The following is a 21692-nucleotide window of genomic DNA, read 5'->3' as shown; positions in this document are numbered from 1 at the left end:
CAAAGGAAACTGGCTTAAGGAGCCATAGAGCATTTCCTGCTGCACCCATTTGCACTGTGTGCTAACCAGCTCAGCTAACCAACCCACTGGTTATAACACATAAACACACCCTTGTGCCCAAACACAGCCATCACTAGCAAAGTGCATCTGTGATGAATGAGATTCAATCAGCCTTCTGGCCTTCCAGGCTCAAGATAACATTTCTGCTATTGATAGTATCAATTTATAATTTAATTTCAGGTCCTAGCTCTTAAGAGATAAGGCTGTTTGTAGAGCTAAAATCTAATCCAGTTGAGGGTATTAGACAGAGTTCCATAAATTTCGATGACCGCAAGATAGTCTGATCTTTTTAAAACTCAGCTAGAATGCATTTTATAAACCTGAATTTCTGAAATTAGTAATAATGAAAACAGTGATATCAAATTTAATATTTGCTTATCCATTTACCCAGATGCATAAACTCACTGATCAGCCCGAACGTACTCTTTTTAAAAAAAGAAAAAAGAAATCCACCTGTAAGCTTTACAAAAGTGCAGGAAAAACATGGCTTCCTCTTAGGGTATTCAGTGAAAATTGATGCCATATCAATATGAGTTTATTGTTTGCTATTTATTTAAGAAAACAACACACGCTTATTGTGAAAGTTGCAAACAATAAAGAATGATAAACAGAGGCCGTTATTCATTGTCTCATTTATGGTTTCTTTTATGAGGGTCTGCCTTTTGTATCTTTATTTAAGATGATCTGCGGCTGTAAGCCCTGCCACCTTCGGCTCTCCTTGACTGTGGACGCCCCTGCTGCTCCCTGATTGATGTAGGCATAGACTAAGTTATCAGCCAGCTCCTGACCTATCCAAGGAGGATAATTTTATTGCATGTCTGTTTAGCCTGTGACTGGTGCTCTCTTGAAGGCATCAATTCTCTCAGGTGAGGACCACAAATAAAATTTAAGAAATTCTCCCTCAGGCTAAGAGGTTAGGAATCATGCCAAAATTTCTGTGAATGGAGTCACTCTCTGCATAAGCTCCCCAGCTCGGACCACCTCTCACAACTGTGTGCTGCTCTTTGATTAGAGGAGAATTAAAGACAATGTGGAGTCACTCAGGGGTTTGATTGACAGTCGTTTTCTTTTCTGTTCCAGTTATTGTTTTGTTGGATTATCTAAGCGGATCTCTTGCTCCTCTCTTTCTTTTGCCATTTTTGCACATGTGGTTCCTACATAGGAAACCTATGAAATGACAAGCAACCATAAACAATAGGCATTGCCTTTGTCCTTCTTTTTACTGCATCACACCCTCCTCCTCTCCTAACAAAGAAATTTTGTGAAACTGCCTTTCTCTTCCTAGTGTAATGCAAAATCATTAAATAAAAATTATAGAGTAGTTTAGCCAATTTCTTCACTATACTGTGAGTTCTTCAAAGCAGTTAACCTGGGTTGCTGCCTGCATGCTTCTCTGTATTCCAAGCTTCTTCCTCCAAAGTACAAACAGGAGTGAATCAGCTCATGAAATTGGTCATAGCTGTGGAATTTAGCTCTTGGCATTTAGCCTCCCCTCTTTCTTCTCAGGCCAAGTTTCAACTATATTAATCCTAATGCATTGTAATCTGGAATAATACAAATGGAAGTTCCTTATAAAATAGATTTCTTCTCTGCAAAACAGGACAAAAAAATTATTCACCCTTTAAATGTAAATACTTTAAATGTAAACCATGAGTATGAAAAATAATCATTGTTAATTTTAAAAAACAGTGTCCTGACCAAAAAAAAAACACCAAATTTTTGCTAATCCCAAATTTTGGCTATATTTTTAAAATGCAGATTGAGTTTTGCCAGATTGCCAAATATTTTATGGAATATCGTTGGGCTGACATCCATAAAAATTGGCATCTAGTCCTGGTTTTACCCCTATCTCATTGTGAGAGTTTGAGCAATTTATTCCCCCTCTTTTCCTAATCCATTAAATGAGAAGATTTGTTAAAGAGATTGTTAAAATCCTTCTCTTCCTTCATAACTCATAGGCATCAGGATAGAACACTCACCTCCCTCCTTCCATGTTTTCATATGGAAGAATTTCCAGAAAGGGTCACTTCAGGCCTCTCCCTCATATCTCCTCTGACTGATGAGTTTCCAGGGGTGTCCAATCTTTTGGCTTCCTTGGGGCACACTGGAAGAAGAATCGTCTTAGGCCACACATAAAATACACTAACACTAGTAATAGCTCCTGAGCAAAAAAAAAAAAAAAAAAAAATTGAAAAATATCTCACAATGTTTTAAGGAAGTTTACAAATTTGAGTTGGGCTGCATTCAAAACCTGAGCCACATGCAGCCCACAAGCCGAGGGTTGGATAAGCTTGTTCTACAAGCTCATTCCTGTTTGGACATCAGCTTGATCCCCAGAAGCACACTTACTCTATTCCCCTATGCCTTACGCTTTCTGCTGGAAAAACTGATGGTTTTCTAGTTCAGACTATGACTGGGTAAGTAAATTTAATTCTGGAGTAAAGCATGAGCATACCTCAAGTTATATTCTTCAGAGAACTTTATAAAGTGGGTAATTTGATGCTCATTTGCCCAACTCCTGTGATTCTCTCTCCATTGGTTCTAAACTTGAAGGGATAGGAAATAACTATTATATATTAAGCCCACTAAAATATCCTAATTAGAGGAGCAAGGGTTTGATGAGAGCAACTAGAATTGGGAAAGGAAGGAAAGATAGAAGGAAGGAAGGAAGGAAGGAAGAAAGGAAGGAAGGAAAGAAGCAAGGATGGATTGGAGAAAAATTTATGTATATTTGTTGAATGAGTGAATAAACTGATGAACAAACAAATTATGTGTGTTATTTCATAGCAGAACAATTTTACATAGCACTGATTTAAATGAAGCAATCTAAGCAAAACAAAGTAGGAGGCATCAAACTTCATTTAAAATTATATTATAAAGCTATAATAAGCAAAACAGTATGATGCTGGCATGAAAACAGATGCATACAAGATAGAAAGCCAAGAAATACATCCAAGCATATACAGTCAATGGATTTTTAACAAGGTCACCAAAGGGACACAACATAGAAAGGAGAGTTTCTTCAACAAATGATGCTGGGAAAACTAGATTTCTACATACAAACAATGAGATTGGACCCTTACACCATACTCAAAAATCAATTCAAAATGGATTAAAGACCTGCATAGTAGACCAGAAACTATAAAACTCCTAGAATAGAACATAGAGGAATAGCTTCTGAACATTGGCCTTGGCAATAATTTTTCTTCTGATATTACACTCAGGCCACAAATACAAAAGTAAATAAATGGTCCCATGTCAAACAACAAAAGCTTCTACACAATAAAGGAAACAATTAACAAATTGAAACATCAGCCTATAAATTGGGAAAAATATTTGGAAACCAAGGGAGGTAAGGGATTAATATTCAGTTTAAAAAACTCATACAACTTAATAGTGAAAAATATTAAAAATAGTGGACAAATAGTCCAAATAAAAAATAGGCAAAAGGCCTGAATAAACATTCCTCCAAAGAAGACATAAAAATGGCTGACAGATATATAAAATGGTGCTCAACATCATTAGTCATCAGGGAAATACACATCAAAACCACTCCTGATGCCACCGCACAACTGTTAGGATGACAATTATCAAAAAGTTAAAAGATAAATATTGACAAGGACATGGAGAAAGCGAGTGTTTGTGCACTGTTGGTGGGAATATATATTGGTGCCACCATTATAGAAAATAGTATGGAGATTTCTAAAACAAAATAAAATAAAATAAAAACAGAATTAACATGTGACCCAGTAATTCCATCTTCTACATCTATACCCAAAGGGAATGAAGTCACTACATCATAAAGATACCTGCACTCATGTTCATTGTAGCATTATTAACAATAGCCAAGATAAGGAAAAATCCTGTGTCTGTCATTGGACAAATGGATAAAAAAACTGTGGTACATAGATATCATAGAATATGATTCCACCCTAAAGAAAGAATGAGATCTTGTCATTTGCCACAATATGGATGAGCCTGGAGGACACTGTGCCAAGTGAAATAAGCCAAAAAAAATGAAAATATTGCATGATATCACTTATACGTGAAATTAAAAAAAAGTTAAATATATAGAGATAGAAAATAATACAGGGATTACAAGGAGCAGGGTAGGGGGAGTGAATGAAGACATGTAGGTAGGAGGATATAAAGTAGCAGATATGTAGGATGAACAGGTCTAGAGATCTAATACACAACATGAGGACTATAGATATAATAAAATTGTACTGTATATAGAATCTCTGCTCAAGGGATAGATTCTAGCTGTTCTTACCACAAAAACAAAAAAAGGATAACCATGTGAGATGATGGACATGTTAATTTGAGTCACCATTGTAACCTTTTCACTCTCTACATGTATCTCATAACATGATGTTGTACACCTTATACACAGTACAATTTTTTAAAAACTTTTTGAAAAACAAATGAAGCAATTTAACATTTACTGTTTTATTGTTTTGCATGCACATGTGTGTGCGTAAGTGTATTTTATCTAAGTAAATTCCACACACAAAGCACATTTGCAGATTACAGTGTATAAGAGGACATCAAGGTTTATTTGGAGTTTCTTTCATGCATGGCAAATCCTAGATTGCAAACTCCAATAAAGTAAGAAACCTGTTCCTTTTGGTTTGCTTGTGTCTAAGATGTGGCTTAGCATTTACTTTTATTTGCTAAAATAAACAGATGGTGTGGAATAGCATCCTAGCCCTCTCTTTGTTGAGTGCCTGCTAGACACAGAACACTGATTATTCTGAACTCTAACTACTAATTGAAAGGGAATCATGACATAGCACTTAGGAAAAGAAGAAAACCAGTATTCACTTGTGTTTGTTTATAAACATCATTATTATTTGATGATTAAAATCACAGATATTACTTCAGTATTTTAATATTAGTCTTATTTTCAAATTAAATTATTGTCATAAACATGAAAATTCCTCTACAAATTGTTGACGGGAGTGCAAATTGGTACAATCTTTTCTTGGAATAATTTGGCAAGATTTATCAAAAGCTTCAGAAATAACCATTAACTTTTTTTCCCAGAAACACCACTTTCAGAATTTACCCTAAATAAGTCATCACATCTATACACAAAAATCCATGTACAAAAAATTTTTTAGTGAGTATTGATTATAATAGTAGCAATTTAGAAACATTTGCAATGTCCAACAATAAAAAAATTGTTTATTTTTTAAAAATAGTAAATCTGTATTTTGGAACACTATATTATATAAAATTATGAAGTGAAATGCACTATATATACTTAAGGTAGTATTATTAAAGCTTTAATTTTTTAAAATAAATATGTTTATCCAAACATATATATCAAGATACCAATATCACCACCACCCCACACCCTGGAGATTTGGTTTATGTATATTGGGAGATAATTTTCCATGGATCTCTTAAATTTCTGCTTATTTTGCAAGCAGAGGTACTGACTGCTCATTTTACAGATTACCTTTCCAAGAATATTTGTATTGTGAACAGGGTTGGAAAATAGTGTTTCCCTCTAGAACAACAGGTAGGTTTGTTCACTGTCCAGTTTAATAAAGAGAATATCTCCCTTCAAGACAAAGTTCAGCCAGGCTATTGCCCATAGAAAGAGATTCAGGTTCCCTAAGCTCAGAATTCCTTTCCTGTAACATAACCCACTGTGTGTATAGGGGCCATCATGCCCCTTTTGTATCATCCCCTTGGAACTGGGGCTCAGGAAATGGTTCAAAACCTGCTGATGCTCTACTGCTGTAATAAACTTTTACCTCTGCTCTAGGAGTCTCATGTCTTCTACTAGTGTCTATAAAACTGCAGCAGGTTAACTTTTCAGCTTGCAAATCTTGACAATATGTATTCTTTTATTTGTGATTTTTATACATTTATAATTAACTATAGTAAACATGAATAATCTTTATAACCAGATGCTTAATGATTTTTTTAAAGAATCTGAAAGTCAGATGCAATGTCACAATACTGTGCCAACAATAGTATCAGAGGATGCTAGTTTCTCATGGCAGAATGGCTGAGAATGAGGCAGCTAATGGCATTTTGTCTGTTGGCAAACTGGTCTTCCTGTGTTTGCTTCACATGTCAAGAGCCTTGTGGGGCTCTACTTTCAACATAGAGCCTGTTGAAATCTCACACAATCCACTGACTTGTCTTTATGAGGTCCATAGGGCAAAGAACTATTCCAACAAAATAACTAGGTCTTTTAGAAAAATGTCAGCTGCATTTTCTGACAGGGAACAGGTGTTTAGTGCATAGGATTTCGAGTCAGGAGCCTGCCGCCTTTAAATATAACTGTCAAGTGATCAGCGTCCGCTGGCAAATTGCACTGGAAATAGAAGCTTTCTTTATACAACAGATGAGACTTTATAGTTGCTGGAGGTTAAAAATGTCTGTGAATATGGCTGTGTGTACATATGTTCTCTCATCAGCATCCATTGGAACATAGAAGTAAAGTGTTTATGAAAATGTCCTTATCTGGTGGCAGTTCCATTTCTATAATTTGAAGTGAGATAAAAAGAGTGGAGTGCAATCCTCTAAAGATTTCTTTGGTGTGTATCTCTACTGTACCTTGGTACTCAGAGATGGTGGCTTAAGACAAAAAAAAAAAAAAAAAAAAAAAAATGAAAGTTTCTCCCCTTACCCCTAAGCCAGTGTGTTATATTCTGAGGAGCAGAAAGGGGAGGGCTGGGACCATGTCTGATTGACTTTAAGGATTTCAGGCTTAGAATAATCAAGTTGGGGCTCTCTTTCCTTTCTAAAAGAATTTTAAGGTAATGATTCCTATGTAAATCCAGCCTATAAGAAGCCCCCTTAGGTAGAAGTTAACACCAACCAATTTGAAAAGTTAAACCATTATAGTTAATCACAAGTAAACCTAATCCAGTTCTATAGCACACAGTTGCCTCCCATTGACTCTTGTAATTTTATACTGGCTTTCCAAACTGGGCTTTCACCCCAGTCTTCTTTCTCATATCGCTCTGAATGTCCGTAATTTTCCTGATGACACAGTGGCAAAAGCTATTTGTTCTTTCCACCAACATCCGTTTCCACCATCCACCTTAGTAACAAAACTCCAGTTTTATTCAGGATAGCACTGTGTCCAGTTAAAAGACTAGATTTCCCAGTTATTCTTTGCTGTTAGATGTGGCCATCTGACTAATTTCTGATCAATGGGAAAAGGAAGTGCTCTGTGGATTCTCTGGGATATTCCTTTAAAAGGCAAGTGCTTCATGCTCCACTCCTCTCTCTTTCTTTCCTTTATTTTACCCCAGTGATGTAGATGGAACCCCTGCCATGACCTTACATAGTGCAATTATCTTGCAGATGGAAGACAACTAATATGAGCAGAAAGAGAAAGCCCCTGGGTCTCTAACAATTTTATGCTTTTCTCCAGGCTCTCCTCTGAACTTTGCTGTTGTTGTTTACAGGAAGAAATAAATCCTGAGTGTCTAAGTTACTTCAATAGTTCCTAGATAAGTACCCTAATTCTCACTGATACAGACAGGCTGCCCTCCAATTCGATATTTTTCACAAACTCTTCTTGACAAATGTATCAAGTGAATTGGAAATTTTCAGATTTTAAAAAAGAAAAAGAAATGGTGTGAGAGATAGAAGAAAAAAAATCTAGGCACTGAATTAGCAAACAGGATTAGGTTGTTTTCAAACAACGATTAAAAGGGATTCTGCATTATTCTGTACTATTGGGAAGCAATGGCTAAATATGTATAAAAAATTGTCTTTTCAATGCTTCCTTTCATTTCTACCCACATGAAAGGAACACTAAAGTGGCTTGAACTGAAGCCTGTCCCACCTTTTCTCAGCTGTGTGGTATGGGACAATTTCCTTCCCCTCTCGATGTTTCCATTTCTTCCTATGAAAACAGCCTTCTTCACAGGCTGTCGTGAAGATTACATGATTTAATACAGATACATGGCCATAGACAGTGACTGGCATATATTGTCACCTATAATTATTGTTGTTCATGTATCTTCTATACTTTTAAGTGTTTCTATAAAATTTAGCGGAGTGACGATCTTTGTTTTGTATCTAACAATGTGACTCTACTTTAGCAAAAAGAGAAAAATAGGGTGTTTTGTCCATTGAAAGTGGGAGTGTGAAATTCAGAGGTAATCAGACTGTCAAGATCATAGAAAAACACTTTTCTCACTTTCTCTCCGATCATCTCCCTCATCTATCACCAAGAGTGCCACAAAGTATGATAAAGCTGTTCGAGTACTGTAAGAAGTAGGCCTCCTTAAGATGCTCCTAAATTTTATCTCTCTCTCTTTTTTTTTTTTTTTTTTTTTTGCGTACAGATCTCAAAACAATAGAATTTGAGGTCCTACAGCAAGTGCAATCTCACTTATCTTCTGCTATTTTGCTTTGGTTTATGACACACTCGAGATTTAAATCTGTCATCTAAATTCTTAAAGCTATATTCACATTATTCGATTTGTTTCAACATTTTCATTTTCTTTTAGAGAAAGTCTTATTCATTTCCAGTAGTCTGTAGTTCTATCACTTGTATCTTCAAAAAATGATTCATGTATTCATTATATTTTTGAATAATAAAGAAATTCTCCAGTATCTCTCAGTGTTCATGTTACCTTGGTTGCTGACCTTGTTCACATAGATTATACACAATAGGAACATATGACAGCTTTTGAGGGCTTTGTTTTTCTTCCCTTAGCTTCACCATCCCTCCCTCTCCCACGTTTATTATGTCACATTTCTAATTCTTTTCCATTAACTTTGATTCTTGATTACTTTGGTATTCCTTATTCATCTATATAGAGATGGTATGTTCTTAGAATTTATTACTGGAATTACCCACAGAAAGAAATGATCTCATGATCTTTTCTCATGATGCTCTTTTTTTATTAGTTCATAATTGAGTATTGCACAATAATTCCCCTGTGGTTCCCATTCTTACAATTAAGGAACGTGGCACTAATTATTTACTTTCCCTTATTTCTTAACAAGCCGGAAATATATTTTGTGTACTCTCAAAGAGCCATTTAGTGTATCAGTCAGAATCATATATTTTAATTAAATGACTTGTTATAAAAATGCTTTCTACATTCTCTATTTAATCTGCCTATCTGCAATGCATTCATAGTTTTCTTATTTCCAAACCATATCTATCAACACTTTTTGCCTCATCATGTCACTCTTTATCTTTAATCATGACTATTGATCGTATTGCTGATGCATCCAAAGATTTCAACCCAAGTTTTTCAGTTTTAATAGATAACATTTTAGTAATGGGAAATGTTTTATCAGTCCTCAAAACCTAGGAAATTTAGAATCTAGCTCTTTATTCATTATCTCCCAAATTAAAGAAACTAGAATCACATTCACAAAGTAAAAATTAATCAGAGGATAAATTTTAAATGAATTTGAATAATAGCCATTTTTCAATATATTTGGTCACAACAGACTAAAACCTTTGAGTTTTAAAAATTCAAATGATTTTTAAACTTTTGGTTTCACTCAAATCCCTCCATAATACTCTTAACAGAATTTCTTATTAATGGAAGATCTGAATGTTTCAAGTTTTACTAAACTCTATTTTCCTTGCTTCTCTAACACTACATCTGCTACCCTAGTTCTTTTCATGACTTAGTATAATTGCCTCTGTTTCTCTCTATAGAATCTTCTTGTATTCATTATTCTAACCACAGAATTGGCACATAATAATGTTTCAATAAATACTTGCTTAAGGAAAGAAATAAATGAATAAAGCAGAAACATAAAAGACTAGCAAATTTTCTACTAGATAGAAGAAGAGGAGGGGTTATGATCACAACAATGCTTGTGCATTTAAGGTTATTATATAGATACTGAATACTTTATTTTAAAATAAAAATTAAGCATTGGCATTTGTCTCTTGGTAACTTTAAAGACATTCTGCCATTCCCCATTTTGAAATCTTTCTGTGTCTTTTCTTTTGCATTAACATATTAATTTTTGTTCCTGCCAAATAAGTCATTTGAGATAGGAACATTAGTTTATTGGAGCAGAATTATGTCAATATCACTGTAAAAGAGAAAAGGCTGCATTTCATACAGAACTCCACAAAAAGCCACAATTTACATCCTTTTGAAACTTCTTTTATTTGGAACATTTATCAGAATAACAGTAAGGCTGTCAAGATTTTTTAAGCCTTTTAGAAGTTCAGGAACATTCTAATATATATTATTAGATTTAATCCTCACAACAACCAGGAAGCAGGAACTGGGGAGAAAGGTTAAGCATGACGTCAAAGCAAGCACAGCAATATCTCTATTAGAAAATATGCTTAATTAGAAATAGGTAGATCCGAGCTCTGGTTCCAGTTCTGCCACTAACTACCTTGAGGAATTAACTCAAGTGACTTGACTCCTCTGGGATTTATTTATTTTTTTCATCTATAAAATAAAGGGCTTGGTTTGTTAAGCTCTAGCTCTAAAATTCTGTGCATATTTTATCAAAGAAAATGCATTCCAACCCTTTATTTCAAAACCAGAATTCTTATTATCCAAGATAGAAATAACGTGGGAGGCTTAAGTGTCATTCCAAAGGATGAGCTAACTTCTTTGCACCCTTCGGAAGGGCATCCCAACTTTGCCCACCCCACATGCCCAAGAAAAAGTGTTGAGTTACCTGATCATATTTGGCATTGGAAATAGTCTCTTGCTGCCTTTATTTGTCCTCTCTCCTGTTGTTAGTGGTCAATGTGTGACTTCCAGAAAGACATTGGAAAGGGAGCACCATGGGAAAAACCTACAAAATGTAAAATTGGGAGGAAAGTGGTAGGAAAATAAAACATCATTGGAAACTAGAAAGAATGCCATCTGTATACCAGAAAACTTGATGTGTTTGGGACTGACTTAAAGGAAACATTGTTAGCTGTCTAATATGCCTGGGAAATTAGCAGACCAGACGTGTCTTCACATCATCTAAATCAGTAGGGTGAGGTCAGGTCATGGGCAGGTACAGAGGATATAGAAGCAGTAGAGGCTTCTTTTTGAGATGATGGCCAGACATGCTGATAGTATGGAAGGTTCCCTCCAGAAAGGAGTTCTACCCAGAGATAGAAGCACACCTAGCGTATTTAAAACTTGGAGCAGAGCACTGTTTAACACCCTCTTTTCTATGCAACAAAATTATTTGCAGTAATAATCATGAAATAAAATAAATTACAATAATGTCCGGAAAAGAATCGCAGCTATTGAAAATTCCCTTTTATTAAACTTTGTCATAAAATTATGCCAGTAAAAAAATAAATGTATTAATTAACAACAAATAAATACTGCAATGCCGAAAGAAAAAATAAGTAATGAAATACTACATATAAATGCAAATAAAACATAGGCCTACATATTAGTCTATTACAGTCACGAATGAAAACAGAGTTTTTGTTTTTAGGCCTTAACTTTTGCAAATTAGTAAATAACATCTTCAAAACTGTTTTTCTTTACATTATTTACATTCATAGGCAGTGCAGCCTTGTTAATCTGTCATTGTTCATAGTTGGCCACTATTAAACCTTATATTCATTTTAAGTTCAAAAAGGTATTTCAAATGAAGCAACAGACACACAACTCTTAAACATACAGGTAAGTGTTGCAGATATTTATAAAAATATCATTTTACAATACATTCCAGAGCTTGCAATACCACCCATGTCTTTGTTTCTTCCGGATCAATTCTGGTAAATCTCATATCTCTCTTGCAGCCAAAACATTTCCTCGAAAATGGCTTCACCAGAAAATTCATCACATTCTGTTTCTTCCAATGTACAAGCACTGTGCTGTCTTGTTCATTTTATATGTACCATTTGAATGCAGGAATACCTAGTTCCTCTGGAGTTGGAAAACCAATCCCCAAGCGAGCTCAAATATAGTTAATCTTCATGTGTTAGAAACTGTATAATTTGGAGTTCTTTGAATTATCTTTCATAGAGAACATAACATTTATCCAGTGATAAGCAATTTTAAAATGTATGAATTTAAAGCCATGCATGTATTATTAGAACTCAATAGCTATGGCAGTTGTTTAGAATTAGACCAATAAAAGTTTTTTTAAGAGAGTATTGTATCATTAACATTGTTTAAACTTCTTGGTGCATGATGATAATGAAAAGCAAATCAATGTTTGCCAGGTTTTTCTGTTGCTGTTTGTAAATTTTCTATAGTCAATGCACACTCGTACTGCTTGCACCCAGGCTGACCAGAATGACCACCACGCCATGTGTGGTCTGGAAGTCACACACAGTCTCAACCTTTGTAGCTACTCACACAAGCTCAAAGGCAGCCCCGCATCAGGGCTTCTCTAGGGATAAGCAAACACCAACTCTCCGAGACAAGGAAGGAAAATACTGGAGAACTCAGTGTAAGAAGTAAATCTTTTTAATCAAGTTTGTTGTAGGAAACAGGAAATGATTTTTTTCCAAAGATTTTGCTTTCGAGAAAATTTAAAAAGGATACTACAGCTACATTAAGATGTAAAAACGATGACCACAAAGATGAGAGTCCTTGAAGATCACTTCATGAAAGGGAATGCAGAACCCAAAATCCAACTCTAGTAGATTGAGAATTTGGTATATGACAAAAATGGCATTTCAGATCACTGAGAGAAGGGTTATACAATATGCACTTTAGATATATTCTGTCTGAAATCTTAATGTAAAAGAAATAAATGTAATCACATTTTTATTCCACACACAAAAATAAATTCTAGACAGCCTAAAAAGTTAAATGTGTAAGAATTAAAACACACACACACACACACACGCTAAGAAAAATATATAAATAAATTTTTATCAGCTTTTAGGTTGAGATAACAATTTCAAGGCATAAAATCAAAGATAGAAACTATAAAAGAAAGAGCTGACAAAGCCAAGAGCATTAAGTTTCTATACTTTAAAACAAATCATAAATGGAATGAAAAAGTAAATGACATCCTGGAAAAAAACATACATTGGGTTATATATGAGTGATAAAGAGCTTTCAAAAGTCAGTAAGAAAAACATAATAATAAAAATGCTAAATGTAAAACAAACAGAACATGAAGGGCGAGTCGCAAAAACAGAAATGTAAATTTTCAAAAAACAGTTCAACATTATTATAAAAAGGAAAACAAGTAATTAGAACAACAACAAAATGTTTTACTCCTCAATTTGGAATTTATGTTTATCTAATCTTGACAAGGGATTGGGAAAATACGTATTATTTGACGGAGTGCAACACATAAATCACTCTTTTGGGAAGTTATAATTGCAGTACAATTTAAAAGCTTTAGATATAAAACTTGCGACTTCACTTCTAGGGATGTACATATCAAAATAATTAGATATGTATACAAGATTTACGCACAAAAATCTTCATTGCTCTGTTATTTTTAATATAAATATAGAAACAATAATAAAATAAACTTAGAAATAATAATCTCAAGAAAAAAATCTTGAGAGAAGAAATGATTAAATAGATTACACTCTATTTCGTAATAAAATCCCATAGAGTCATTAGGAAAAGAAACAAAAAACACAGTATTGAAGCATATTATTATATTTTAAAATGTTTATAATAGTAGTAAGTGGATAAGGCAGGATACAAAACTTTATCCAAGATTATTTCAATTTTTAATAAACTACATGATTCCTTTTTAAATACCGGTCATTTTAGGTATTAGGATTATGCCTTTTTTTCCTCCTCTGCAATTACTTATATTTTGTTCATGCTCTCCAACAATTGTGTAGTATTTTCATAAACCAAAATAAAACAACCAGGTAATTAGAAGGAAAAATTATTAGTTAGGCATTATGGCACACACCTATAGTCCCAGCTACTTGGGAGGCTGAGGTGAGAGGATTGCTTGAGCCCAGGAGTTTGAGGGGGCAGTGAGCTATGATGGGTGCCACTGCACTCCAGCTTGAGCAACAGAGCCAAACCCTGTCTTAAAAAATAAAATAAAATGAAACTTGGGATAATTAAATTGCCTATGGCCCCCACTTCTCCCTCCTTCTTACGGACAACTACTTCTTTACTGAAATCTTTACAGAGGGGACAGGAGGCAGTTTTCCCTATGGTCTCCTTCCCTCCCAGGTCAGGTACACTCATGGTTTTGTTCCTAGTGGTTTGTTAGTCAAGTCATGATGTAAGATGACATGATGTACACTATCTCATCAACTAGGTACTCCAATGAGATAAGACCCTGTTACGGGTTAAGCGTGTCCCTGCAAAATTCATGTGTTGAAGTCCTCATCCCCAGTACCTAAGAATGCGACCTTATTTGGAAATAAGATAGTTCCAGATGTAATTAGTTAAGATGAGGTCATTCTGGGGTAGGGTAGGCCTGTAATCCATTTTGACTGATGTCCTTATTAAAGGGAAAATTTGGACACAGAGACATGCACAGAGTGAAGACAATGTGAAACCCTACAGAGAAAGCATCATGTGAAGATGAAGGCAGAGATTAAGATGATGCCCCTAGAAGCCAAGGAATGCTGAAGATTGCTACAAGCCAACAAAACCCAGGGAAGAGACATGAGGCCATTTTCCTTCTAGCAGTCAAATTAATTAACCTCTCAGCCCTCAGAAAGAACCAACGCTGCTGACACCTTGATCTCAGACTTATAGAATTGTGTGGATCATCTCCAGAACTGTGAGACAATACGTTTCTGTTGTTGAAGTTACCCATTTTGTGGTACTTTGTTATAGCAGCCCTAGGAAACTAATACAAACCCAAGAATTTTTGACACTTTGATCAGGAACCTGTTTCTCTAAAGGTTGAAACCGCACGGGAGGGCAATTATTGTTTTGTGCAGGGGTAATCACTTTAAGTCCTTTTTGCCTTGACAAATGTAAAGCACAAATCCCACTCCATGATGAAGAGACCCAGGATCAAGAGGCTAAAGCCCTCTGCAAAATAACAGTAAGATGGTCTTCACTAGGGATCAAGTTGTACACTTTGGATCTTTTTCTCCAAAAGACATGCATTTTTTTTCTTTGGTGGCTAGGGTGGGCTCCTGATAGGAGAGAAACAATTAGAGGAGAGTAACTTTGGGAACCAGAAGTCCTCTTCTGTATCTTCAGGTATCCAGGCTGCAGACCACAGGCTGGGGAGAAAAGGTGATACTTGTTGCTGGGGCTTGCATTATGAACTGAGAATGACTATAGTTTCCAGTTTTATTCTCTCTGAGTTTCAAATCTCTTCTGTTATCCGCAAGCCTTCAGAAAAATCTTCTTAAGGATTATAGATTCACTTATCACCATGGGGAATCTGAGGCCAGACAATGTAATCTGCACTGGGGAAATGAGAAAGAAGTTTCAGACTGTTGAGAGATTCCAGTCTCAAGACAGCACAGGGTGACACGCACAAAAGCCATGCTGTGGTCTAGAGACCCTTCATTGACTAAAGTGGCAGGTGGCAACAAGGACGGATTTGGGAAGCACGTCAGCTTTCTCTGGGGTTACTCAGAAAACTACTGGGGAATAAAATTGTTAAAAAAAAAAACAAAAGGCTGGACTTTCTGACCTCTGGCAGGATGGGACTTACACATTGTTTTTTAGGTACTTGATGTGCAGCTTCAAAACTGAGCAAGTCTAGGACTCCCTTCTTTGGAACACTGTGCCAAATGCCTGGATTTTTGAAAAGCTCATTGTTTCAGCATTTCAACTTCTTTCCATAGATTTGGTATCAGATCTGCAAAGCTACAGAAACAGTAGTATTTCTCTAATATTTTGGATTGTGAGTTTATTCTAAAATATTGTTTCTTATTAACAAAAAAATAAGGTTGGCCAAAATGATAATTAGTATTTGTCCAGGCAGTGCTCATTTTTTTGGTGACATAGCTATGACTTGAATAGTTTCGTGTCTCTATCTCCCCAGCCAAAGCTCTAGTAAAAGTCACCCTAATCTTTGATATAGACTGTCTGAATCTTCCTTTATTCTCCTTCAATCCATTTTCCATCTAGCAGTAAATTAACTGAAAATGCTAATTTAACCTTGTAATCGCTCACTTAAAATTCTTCAATATTTTCCCCAGGAAAAAGAATCAAATTTGTCAGCCTGGCCTGTAAGACTCAACAACTTGGTGCAGCCTCTATCTTCAGCTGCGTCTGTCACTCCATCAGGGGAATTCTTTCCCCACCTGGCCTAATTCCTAATTTTCCTTCAGGTCTGAAATTTAATGTCACTTTTTCACTGATCCTGAATCTAAATCAGTTGCCTTAATCATCACGCTCTTTAATTTCTTCAATTACATGTATACTTTCTAATTATATATTAATGTGATTATTTATTTGTATAATGCTGATCCCCCATTTTTAAGAATAATAGGGTTTAGATTGTTTTCTATTAGGCTATGTCCCATCCCCAGATCTAACAGAATTTCTAGTATCTTGTAGGTGCTCAATAAATACTTGATGAATGAGAAGGTAGATGCCCTTAAAATAGTGCTTGAATTGTGTCTTAAACATTCAAAGATAATTCTTTTTTCAATGAAAGGTTTTTTTTTTTCAGCAGGAGTAAAATCTGTCTACATGGTTAAAGATGACAAATAGAGCAGATTTTTCAGCCTAAATTTTTTCACCTTCTCAGAAGCTAACCTGGTAAAGCTTCTTAACACAGCCACAATTTTGATAAGAATGCCTGGGAATCTATGATAATGATACACTTGACTGAAAGATGTCCAGAATAATTGTTTCTTCCACTTCTAGACCTTGCTTGGACATGATTTGATAATTCATTCTTCAGCTTTAAATAAGCACCAGTCTCTCTTTTTTCCATTTCTTTTTTCCCTGAAAGAAAGCATAATCCCTTGGCCTGGCTCTGATGCCAGCTAGGTATTTTGACTCTGGCCTCCAGTTTCCTCATCTGTCAAACGTGGATAATACCCCACTCCCTAACTGATAGAGCTGTTTTGAGAATCAAGTGATCAGTTATTGAAAGTATGTTAAAAAAAAACTCTTATAACACAGCAAAATGTTAAGTATAGAACTGTTCAGTAAACATTTACAACTGCTAATATGCATAGCCAAATGGTGTATTTCCCAAGAGTTTATGTAATTAAGTGTTACTAGTGTTTGTATTTGCATACATACACCTGTCAGTAAGTGTCAACCTGTGGCCAGTAAGATAGGAAGTCTAGGAAGAAAAGAAGAAAGAAAAGAGCAAAACAACCCCATAAACTAAGTTAGATTAATGAAATCGAAACAATGAATTTGTTAAGGTAGAAATAAATTACCAACTCCAGTTTTATGTATATTATTTCTAAAGTTTATGCAAGTTCCCTTATATATAGCTTTAGTTTTCAATTTTGACAATTTTATTTTGACAAGCAATAAGTAATACTGAAACATTTTAAACTATCATTACATTTAATCTTCTTCCTAAAGCTCCTTGTTTCTTTGGCAGTAAAGACATAAATTGTCATTGCCTATTCCTATTGACTTTGAAGTATAGCATTCTTTATGCTTAGCTAATCTAAATCAACCATGTATTGTAGCCCCTTTGGGTAATAATTATGCCTGAAATATGTACCTGAGTAAAAGAAAGGAAAACATCTCAATTCCAGCTTCTTTTCATTTAGTTTTATGATAACTGATTTATGTATTTCTTGGATCTTCTATTCAACAGGAATAAACCTCTCTACCTCTCAGGATATTTGCAAATATATGCCTATGAATTATCTGGTTCCCACTCCACACACCCATAATTTTTATTTTAATAAATTAGTATAAAGTACATGTTACATATCATTATTTGTCACTATATTACCATAATAAATGGATTATTAAATCAACTTACAAATAACCAGATTAAATTTTAGTAAACAGCACTCTAAATGTGCTGCCAAGTATTCTATAAAAGCAATTTCACTTCAGCACCTATGTCAAAAAATGTCCTATGTCCTCACATTTTTACTCATTGTAATAAGAAATTTTTCACATCATCATCAATAACCTGGAAAATTAATATTGATAAAGGCATTTTATGCTTATTGGGAAAACAGTTCTCCATTGGGCCATAAAATGAAATTCTAGGTCAGTTTCAAGGTTTTGTTCATTCTTTAATAAGAGTATTAAAGGTATAAATCTTCTGCAAAATGTTAAAATGAGATTTCAGTTTTGTTCATAGTTGTTTCTGGCACTAAGAAGCCAAGCAGTAGGATGATTCATCAGGGCAATTTACTTCGTGTATGAGAATGTCCTCTATGACAGCAATGGGGCTCGGGGCAGGGGGGAAACTTGTGTGTTTACCTATCAAAACCATTGTGTTCCCAGCCACTGTTCTCTCTCTCTCTCTCTGTCTCTCTCTCTCTCTGTCTCTCTCTCACACACACACACACACATACTCTCTCTCTCTCTTTCTCTCTCATTAATCAGCTTGGATGACCTAACAACAGTAATAACAAACACCCCTTTGTTATACCACCATTTCTCCCCCTTTCCCACTATCCTGCTTGACTGAAAGAGACACCTTCGTGTGTGTGCAGTGAAAGAAAGACACTGTCCCTTTTCCAGAATACAGTCACAATTGAGAGTCATGTTCTAAGTATAAAGACATGACTAAAATTCTCCTAGTACAATCAGTACACATCTTTTTTTTTGGCTTTAAAGCCAATTCAATACTTCTGGAATCTATCAGTGCTCATATTTATTAAAATAAGACATATCCATTGTAAAAATGTGTTATGTATAACACAATATATACAAAAAAGTAAATGGCATAATCTTACAACCTAAAGGAAAACAACTGAAAATTTTCTTGATCTATAAATGGTAAGCACAAATATTCAGAGTACAAAATATATGCTATATATTTTTAAAATATTATTTCTTATGTCAAAATAATCATTTTGTCTATACACAAGAACTTAATCTTATTCAATTCAATGTAAACTCATTCTAATCACAATTTATAGAGTCCCTGCAGTATTTTCTCAGATAAATTAAAATTTTGCAGTCAATTAGGTTCTCCCCCTCTAGAATTGTACCCAGGTTTTGGTTCAGCTCAAGTGGCACCACACTGGGGAGGATGTGGGTCCTCTCCCAGATCATCTGTTCACACTGCACTTTGTTTGCATTTACTCTTGTTAGTCTTTAATGAGACATTCTATATGCCATCTGGTCTCCCTTAGATCATGGCTTCTACACCCACCTCTTTCCAACAACAAGATTTTTGATTCTCTAGATCTCTTTTAGCTACATCCATACCCTGTAATTGAAGAACAGGAAAGACAAATGGCTACTCTCCTGAAATTGTAGAGCTGCCTTGAAATCCACCTGCCCAGGTAACTTCTGTGGTCATTGCTACTCAATATCATAGAAATTATACAGAACACAGGCTGGGTGCCATGGCTCATGCCTGTAATCCCAGCACTTTGGGAGGCCAAGGCAGGCAGACTGCTAGCCCAGGAGTTTGAGACCAGCCTGAGCAACATGATGAAACCCCATCTCTACAAAAAATACAAAAACAGCCAGGCGTGATGGCACGTGCCTGTAGGCCCAGCTATGTGGGAGGCTGAGGTGGGAGGATCGCTTGAACCCAGTAGGTAGAGGCTACAGTGAGCCGAGATCATGCCACTGTACTCCAGCCTGGGTGACAGAGGGAAACCATGGGAAGAAAGGAAGGAAGGAGGAAAAAAGAAGGAAAAAGAAGAAGAAGAAGAAGAAGAGGAAAGAAGGGAAGAGGGAAGAAGAAGAAGGAAAGAAGGAAATCTCCACTCACCATCTGAAACACAAGACACAGGTCCCTTCAGTATCCTGCACTTTCCTCCTCCAAGTATAGTTGGAGGTTCTAGAACTCTATTCACTTATATCTCACTTCCAGGTTACGGAACTGAGCTTTGAACTTTCTTTGTTTTAGAAAATTGTATTGATACAGTGTTACCCTCTTGTGATATTGTGTTGATATGACATTACTCTCTTAGGAGACAGTAATTTTCTAAAACAAAGTCATATTCTCTCAAGTTTTCCTCCCCTAACTTGGACAATCCCTACCTAATCTCCAGGGATAGACTCCTATCATATTTCCAAACTATTAATTATAGCAGAAACTAGATGTCTTTTGGGATTAGCCTTTTAAAAATAGAGTATTCCAACCCTTACAGGTCAAAAGCCCTGATTTTCAAGAATCTGTCTCTGCCATGAGTCTCAAGAGCCTATTTTGTAACTCAGAAGCCAAGGTATTTATCCTCTACATTCGATATAATCTCTCCCCTGAGACAGTGCATATTAATGAATTAATAGGGGAAAGGTCACAGCAAAGAAAGAAATAGATTGGATTGTGGAGAGAAAAATTTTGGTTAAATTATAGATTTCTATCTATTTATGTAACCTATCTATCTATCTGTCTATCTTACCTATGTATCTATCTATCTAATCTATCTATCTAGCTACCTATCTACCTACCTACTTATCTATCTTTCCAGTTAGTGCTTTTTTTTTGCTCTAGAAAGTTCAAGTATATCCGTTTCTTTTATTTCTTAGAATTCTATAATTTTCCCCACTTTTTTTGAAGCTCTCCTTCAGTAAACATTTGGAACACGTCTTCTACCCTCATTATTAGAATTATTCCATTTACCAGTTGACTGGGTACTTTGTTTGTTTCCAAAATCATAGAGTTTCCAAATCATATGGAAGGTGTACAATGTTTCAAAGGCAAAAATTTATTGTTTTCTAACAGATTTGAACATCAGAATAGGTTCTTTGTTCTTGCCATTAGTTTGGGAGTGCCTGTAGCTCACACTGACAAAATTATTCCAAACATCAAATGTAATATCTGAAGTGGATTTGGACATAAAACCTCTTAGGCATTTGTCAAAAAATCACAATAAAATTCTTCAGTGCCCCTCATTAATACTTTTTTCAATCTTATTGCTAACCTCTTCCTCGATAATCATCAGGCAGACTGACTGGGTTCTGCAAACTTTTTCTGTGCAGAGCCAGATAATAATTATTTGGGGGCTTTGCATACTATATGATCTCTGTCACAACTAGTCAACTCTTCTTGGTATCACAAAAGTTGCCATAGAAAATACATAAATGAATGAATGTGACTACGTCCCAATTAAACTTTATTTACAAAAAAAAGTGGGCCAAATCTGACTTACAATTCACAGTTTGCTGTGAATTGTTTTAGACTATCTGGTCCCCATCTTAATATGTCTTACTTTTTCAATTAATTCTATATTATCCTCTTAATAATCTTCAGGGGGCACAACCTCCCCTGCTGACATAACACAATTTAACTAAAAACCTATTTCTCAATCTGGCATTTAAGATTCTTCACCATGTGACTATTAGAGAGGGAAAGGCAGCTGGGACCAAACAGAAGGGAATGTTGAGAAATCTAATCTAACCATGCATTCTGGCTCTGGTGAGGACAAGCAAACAGTCTGAGGAACATTTTCAAAAGATACAGACACTTTGAGCATAAAATGGAGCAGTATCAGTGCCCACTCACCTTTCTACTAATAGCAGACACTAGAAGGGCAGATCCAGAGGGTTGGGAAACACTAGCTGGCCAGACGACATTATTCACAGTTTGTTTCTATTAAAGGCCCTCAGCCAAGAGAATAAGGGGATGGGACAGGCTATTGCAGAGTCCATGAGACAGGCACCTGGCAGGTCTAT

General features: G+C 35.5%; 1 long non-coding RNA gene across 1 annotated transcript; it reads right to left on the bottom strand.

Moving 5' to 3' along the window:
* Positions 1 to 1107: 1107 nt before the first annotated feature.
* On the bottom strand, positions 1108 to 19821 carry LOC131383203 (uncharacterized). The gene is made up of 4 exons (XR_009213024.1): positions 19786 to 19821; positions 10714 to 10833; positions 2040 to 2221; positions 1108 to 1227 (listed from the first exon to the last, which is right to left on the bottom strand). It is a non-coding gene; the product is annotated as an uncharacterized LOC131383203 (long non-coding RNA).
* Positions 19822 to 21692: the final 1871 nt, after the last annotated feature.

The sequence above is a fragment of the Hylobates moloch genome, unplaced genomic scaffold, assembly GCF_009828535.3.
Source record: "Hylobates moloch isolate HMO894 unplaced genomic scaffold, HMol_V3 SCAFFOLD_4, whole genome shotgun sequence".
Lineage (NCBI taxonomy): Eukaryota > Metazoa > Chordata > Mammalia > Primates > Hylobatidae > Hylobates > Hylobates moloch.
This window is presented reverse-complemented; position numbering and strand designations above follow the sequence as displayed.